The sequence below is a fragment of the Otolemur garnettii genome, unplaced genomic scaffold, assembly GCF_000181295.1.
Source record: "Otolemur garnettii isolate 467f Iridium unplaced genomic scaffold, OtoGar3 scaffold00319, whole genome shotgun sequence".
Taxonomy (NCBI): domain Eukaryota; kingdom Metazoa; phylum Chordata; class Mammalia; order Primates; family Galagidae; genus Otolemur; species Otolemur garnettii.
The window spans coordinates 424,691-431,451 of NW_003852714.1; the positions used below are offsets into that span (position 1 = coordinate 424,691).

Below are 6,761 nucleotides of genomic sequence, written 5' to 3' on the forward strand. Positions count from 1 at the left end.
ATCTGCTCTCAGCTTCTTTATAAAGCCACCGGGGAAGGCTGAAGTGGCCATATCCAGCCAGAAATTCTGTTTGGGGCAGTGGGTCCATCTAAGATACATAATCTGGCAGTCTAAAGTGACCCTCACTCCTCTCTGTCCTCCCCTGCTCCTTTTTTTTTTTTTTCTCAATGTCTGCCAGCAGGCAATAACTCAAGCCAGCCAAGTTCCCCCATAATTGTGATGCTGGCCAGGAGGTTCTCTGCCCAACTGAGCTGAGAGTGTTGCCGTCTTGTGGGGGTCGGGGTACCCTAGGAGCACATTGTAACTAGGACCTACATGGCACTCTCCCCCATGGCCTGCCTATGTGAGCACCATCACCTTCAAAGATAAATTCAGAAATATATCCTCTGTGCCCCTGAGCAATGCAATCAAGACCTGGGTGTATGGGATCTGCCTTATGGGCCTATCACCAGATCCCCAAAGATCTATTCCTGATCGTGGTCCTGAGTTGCACATGGGGGACCCAAGCAGATTTGATGTCCCTCTATCTTTGGGCATTTTCTGCTCTGATGGAGTCACTGGGCAGGCAGCACCAGGTAGAGCCAAGAGTCAGGGGTCAGTCACCCCTCAGTCCACTACAGAACTCCAAGATGTAGGGTCTGAGCCCCACTTTCTTTGCAAACCTCTGTGTGGTTACCCAGTTATCTCTCTCAGCAGCTGTGGGTAAGGGAGGAGAAGGGGGAAAAAGAGTCTGGATGGTGGAAAGCTAACATTCCCCACATGTCTGTCTCTCTCCCTGGGAGGCACCCCACCCAGGGAGAATGTCCAGAAAACTAGAGTCAAGCAGATTCCCCTGGAAACAACTGGATCCCTCTCCCCCACTGTGGCTTCTGTAGTCTGAGATGGAGTTAGGAAATGTCTGTGTTGGAACAAGCAAGATAAAACCTGAGGGCTTCGGCTCAGTGCCTGTGGCTCAAGAGGCTAAGGCGCCAGCCACATAAAACTGAGCTGGCAGGTTTGAATCCAACCCCAGGCCCGCCAAACAACAATGACGGCTACAACCAAAAAAAAAAAAAATAGCCAGGCATTGTGGCTGCTGCCTGTAGTTCCAGCTACTTGGGAGGAGGAGCCAGGAGACTGGCTTGAGCCCAGGAGTTGGAGGTTGCTGTGAGCTGTAATGCCACAGCACTCTACCCAGGGCGACAGCTTGAGGCTCTGTCTCAAAATATATATATAATGTCTATATATATAAAAGACCTGAGCATTTGAAGCCCCTGGTAGGGACAAAGGTACATGGTGAATGAAGAAGCAATATGACACTTGCCATCCTAGCTTGGTCTGTGGAGGCAGGAGGTATCTTAGGGGTCTGGGAGCCTGATTCCTTTCTCACAAGAAGCCTCTGGGCTCCTGTGGGCATAAAGTCTCTCCAGCAGCTCAGAAACATTTCAATTGTCAGACATGCAAGGGGGGGAGAAATAAACTGTTCCACTTAGGCTTCTCACTGGACTCCAATAGTCTCAGGGGTTGATATCTGCCAATATCTTGCTTCTTCCTGTTCTGCTCTGCAACATCTCATGCTATTAGCTTTGTACAGCATCCGGTAGGAAGGACAGCTTTTCCATGCTGTTTTGACATCTGACAACAGTGACAATCCATGCTTGTGGGCCCAGTCTAAGATGGTATCAGAATACCCAAGGGCATTCCTTTTGTGAATTCAGGAAGCAAATGTTTGTACAGCTGCTTGCTCTGGAGCAGATACTTGAGTCTCTATGTGTTGCTGAAAAACATTGCCTGGCTCGGCGCCTGTGGCTCAAGTGGTTAAGGCGCCAGCCACATACACCTCTAAGGTGGCGGGTTCGAATCCAGCCCAGGCCCGCCAAACAACAATGATGGCTGCAACCAAAAAATAGCTGGGCCTTGTAGCAGGCACCTGTGGTCCCAGCTACTTGGGAGGCTGAGGCAGGAGACTCACTTGAGCCCAGGAGGTAGAGGTTGCTGTGAGCTGTGATGCCACGGCACTCTACCCAGGGGGATAGCTTGAGGCTCTGTCTCAAAAAAAAAAAAATTTTCCTGTTTCTTGTCTATAGTCACTTTTGTCAATATGGGGAGATTTCTGGTGAGCATCCACTTGGGTAACAATAGTTTAATAGGAGCAGAACTTATTTTTAACAAGATGTCTCATCCCCACAGAGTGGTTTGCTCTATATGCTGGCCTAAGACAGGAAATTAAATAAGCAAGAGACAGATCATTGGGCAAGATCAAAGACTTGGAAGAGGTAGAAGTAGAAGGGTATGGAAGGAATCCCAAAGGGTCCTTTTTGATAGACTTGGAAAACATAAATCTGTATTTGAAGGGAATGGCTTTTCCCTAATTACCTCTGCCCTGAGGTGGTTCTTCTTGTAAATTTAAATTGGTTATGAGGGAACATAGGATCAGCTTACATAAATTGTTTTTATAAGGTTAAAGTTTGAATTGTAGTTTTGTCCTTCACCAAGGAAGTGTACCATATACCCATGCAATATAACTATTGGGTGGGAACTGCTCCAAACCTTTCTCCCACTTTGCCCTATTTTAATTCAATTTAGTTTTTCTCTCATGTGAAAATGTAATTGTTAATCCACTAGTTTCAAACTGGTACTGAGTACATGTTATACTTGTTTTTCCATTTTTATAATAATTTGCTTGGGAGAATACTCTCCAATCCTGTCCAGGTTGTTACAAAAGATACAAAATATCCATCTTTTTATGATGGAATAATATTCCATGGTATACATATACCACAATTTATTAAGCCATTCATGTGTTGAAGGGGACTTGGGTTGTTTCCACATCTTTGCAATCGTGAATTGTGCTGCTATAAACGTTTGAGTGTAAATGTCCTTATGGTAAAATGTCATTTTTATTTTGAGTAGATGTCTATTAATGGGATTACAAGATCAAATGGAAGGTCTACTTTTAGTTCTTTGAGGAATCTCCATACTTCTTTCCATACTAGTTTATAGTCCCACTAACAGTGGATGAGAGTTCCCTTCTCTCTGCACCGATGCCAGCATCTGTTGCTTTGGCAGCTTGTGATGTGGGCCATTCTCACAGGGGTTAAATGATATCTCAAAGTTATTTTGTTTGCATTGCTCGACGATTAGGGACATTGACCACTTTTTCATGTGTTTCTTAGCCATTTGTCCTCATGAGGAAAATTTTTGTTCATGTGTATTGCTCAGTTTTTAATAGGGTTGTTTACTCTTCTCTTGTTTATTTTCTTTAGTTCTCTGTATATTCTGATTATTAGCCCTTTGTCAGATTTGTAACATATAAATATCTTCTCCCATCTTGAAATGTGTCTCTTTGCTTTGTTGATTATGTTTATAGCTGTGCAGAATCTTTTTAACTTGTTCAGGTCCCATTTTTTATTTTAATTATTGCTGCAATTGCCAGTGAAGTCTTCTTAATGAACACTTTCCTTAGGCTGATAAGATTAAGAGTTTTTCCAGCACTTTCTTCCAGGATTTTTATAGTTTCATATCTTAGATGTAAATCTTTTATTCATAATGAGTTAATTCTTGTAAGTGGTGAGAAATGTGGGTCTAGCTTCAGTTTTTTTTTCATGTGGGTAAGCAGTTCTACTAGCACAATTTATTGAATAGGGATTCTTCCCCAAGTGTATTCTTTTATTTATTTGCTTTGCCACAGATCAGATGGACATATAGGGCTGGTTTCATCTCTGTAGTCTCTGTTCTGTTCCATAGATCTATGACTCTATTTTTACCAAAACCATGCCATTATGATAATGATAGTGTTATGGTATAATTTGAAATCTAGAAAAGTGATGCTACCAAATTTGTTATTATGTCACAAAATTTTGTTAGCTACTCCATGTTTTTTCTGGTTCCATATGAAATATAGAATTATTTTTCTTAAGATATATAAGTATGACATTAGTATTTTAATGGAAATTGCATTAGCTCTGTAGATTGCTTTGGGAAGTATAGACATTTTAACAATGTTGATTTTTCCCAGTCATGGACATTATATGTTCTTCCACCTGCTAATATCCTGTTATTGAAATCCAGTGTGTGGAGGCCACTGCCGCCTCTGCCTGGGAGAAAGAACTCTTAGGCAAGCCACAGCCCACCTCGCGGGACCCACTGGGTTCTCTGTATGCCAAGAAGGTCCGTACTCAGGAGAAGAAGGCGCCACGGAGAGTGAATGGAGAAGGGGGCAGCAGGCACCTTTGCCTCAGAGCTCTGGCAGTCCTGTGTCTTGGAGCTTCACTGTTCTGTCTGGTCCTCTTCTCAGAGCAGTTTCTCTTTCTCTGGTGGCACAGTCTTTCAGCTCTTCAGCTTGGTCTTCCTTGTTTCAGACCACGCAAGTTGCTGGTCTTCCTATGCTGCTGCACACTCAACCTCACCATCTCCTACTGCCGCCTGCTGCTTCTTCAGCCAATGCCAAGTCCTGCAGACCTAAGGAGAAGCGGGAGAAAGAGAAGAGGAGGCACAGTCTCAGTGAAGTGAGTGAGGCTGGCCGGCCAGCCAGGAGAACAGTAAGTTTAAGCAGATGCCGTGAGATAAAATCAAACACAGAACTAGAGAGACAAAGAAAAAGAGAGAGACAGAGAAAGAAATATACAATAACGAATGAGATAGAGAAAGAGAAAGGAGAAGTAAAGACATTGCTGAAATGTGGGAAAGAAAAACCAAAAACAAATGTAGAAGGCTTACAAATTAAAAAAGTAAAGAAGAACAAGAAAAAGAAACAAAGAGAATGAAAAATGGAAGCGTACAAAAATATGTATAACAAATCTATTCAGATTATCTCCTCATATTTTTATCTGAGATTGAAGATCTAGAAACCAAAGACATCCTAAATGATAAAGGATTACATTGGAAAGAATATGAATACCAAGAAGTATGATTCTGAAATTTCAGATAACAGTAAATTTCCATTTGTCTCATTAAAGGAGCCACAAGTTCAGAATAACCTCAAAAGGTTGGACACTTTGGAATTCCAATAGCTCATTCACATCGAGCACCAGCCTAATGATGGTGCGTCAAATTATCCATGCCTACAGTAATGAACTCTTCCCACCTGTCTCATATGGAGATGAAGAGGTTTGCAGAAGAGTTTGTGAGTCTAGTGTTCAGTGAAAGTGAAAACTCTGCAGCTTTCTATGTAATAGGTGTTGTTCATAGGGCAGCTACTTACTTACTTGACTTTTTAGACAACTTTTCATTTAATTTTCCCAATTCACTGCTGAAAATGGAGATATTAGGAAAGAAAGATAGACAACAACTACGTCTAGTTTTTATGCTCAGGTAAAAAGAACATATTCTTGTGGTACTTACAGAGCTGGCCCAATTGACAAATAACCTTGGTGGGAGCAGTTGATGAAGAAGTGTGAGATTCAAATGCACCATTTTAAAAATGTATGTTTCAATGGGGGACACTATCTAGTCTAAAATTAGAGTAGAAAAGGTAGTGATGGTGATCCCATCATGTGGATGCATCCAGAAGAACAAATGATCCCTGTGGCTGAAATGCCAAAGTCATTTCCTTCAAAAGGAAAAGAACTACCAATGAAATAAAAAACCTTTAGTACGTACTTAGAACCAGTGAGCCCCGTTAGATGCTCTTTGAAGACAGAGCAAACTCTCAGGTCTTCAAAGGACAGGGTTTTGAATGACAGACTACAGCTGCTGTTGGAGTACTGAAGGCTGTGCACTATGGAGAGTGGCCTGATCAACTCCAAATAACCAAAGATGTAATTGTTTTCATGCTGAAGATTTCTTAAAAGTAGTTCAATGAATGCAGTTAGATTTACATGAACCTCTACTGTCCCAGTGTGTCCGTGGGTTGATGACGCAAAACTTAATCAACTGACATTTAGTATGCCAGGATTCAGTTGTATTGTAATGACCTTTATTTTATTCCAAGGAATGTTGTTCATCAGTTCAAGACAGTTTCAGCTGTATGCAGTTTAGCATGTCATGTTCAGCTCAAATTATATGACTCAGAAGAAGACACTTCCCAGAGTACAGCTACTCATGAAACAGGTACATCACCAGATTCCTCATCATCAGTTCTTGGACCTCACACTGACACCACCATTTGTGCTGTAAGAAAATCCTCCTTGAATTTGTTTTTTCTGACAGACTTTATTCTAAATATGAATTATAGCAGATTAAACATGAACCTACTGCATCTATAAGAATCAAGGAAGAACCTGTGAATGTTAATATTCCTGAAAAGAGAAGAGCATCAAATAACATGGATGGCAAGAATGTGATAACAAAATTGGATCATGTTCAATTTACAGAATTTGAGATCAACATGGATTCTAAATCTGAAGATAATAGCAACAGATTGAAGGGAAGAATTTTGCCCTGGGAGTCTCATAAGTGTAGTTGATTTAAGGCAACGTAGTTCAGCACACTCAAATCAAGATAGAAAAGATGATGACATTTTGTGCTGAATTTGTACATACCATTTAAAATTCTTTTAGAAAATATTTAATAATATAATAAAGATTCATGAATTCTGAAAGCAAGCCAAGGACTTGCTCCCAAGTCTGTTACAAAATAAAGTTTATGTAGTTTTGTAACATTCCTCAGTGCCTGTCCATAACTGTGAAGTATCAAGCACTTAGGACCAGACACACTGTAAACATGAAGATTAAAACTTAAAAAAGTCTTTAAAAAATCATTTGAGAAACTAATTGTTAACTATCATAGGAAAGCTATATTCCAAATGGAGTCCAAGAATATGGAGAAAGGGGTGAGGGAGG

The 6,761-nt window shown here is 41.1% G+C and overlaps 1 pseudogene; it reads left to right on the forward strand.

The window, feature by feature from the left end:
* Positions 1-422: 422 nt before the first annotated feature.
* LOC100964856 lies at positions 423-6,449 on the forward strand (annotated as a pseudogene).
* Positions 6,450-6,761: the final 312 nt, after the last annotated feature.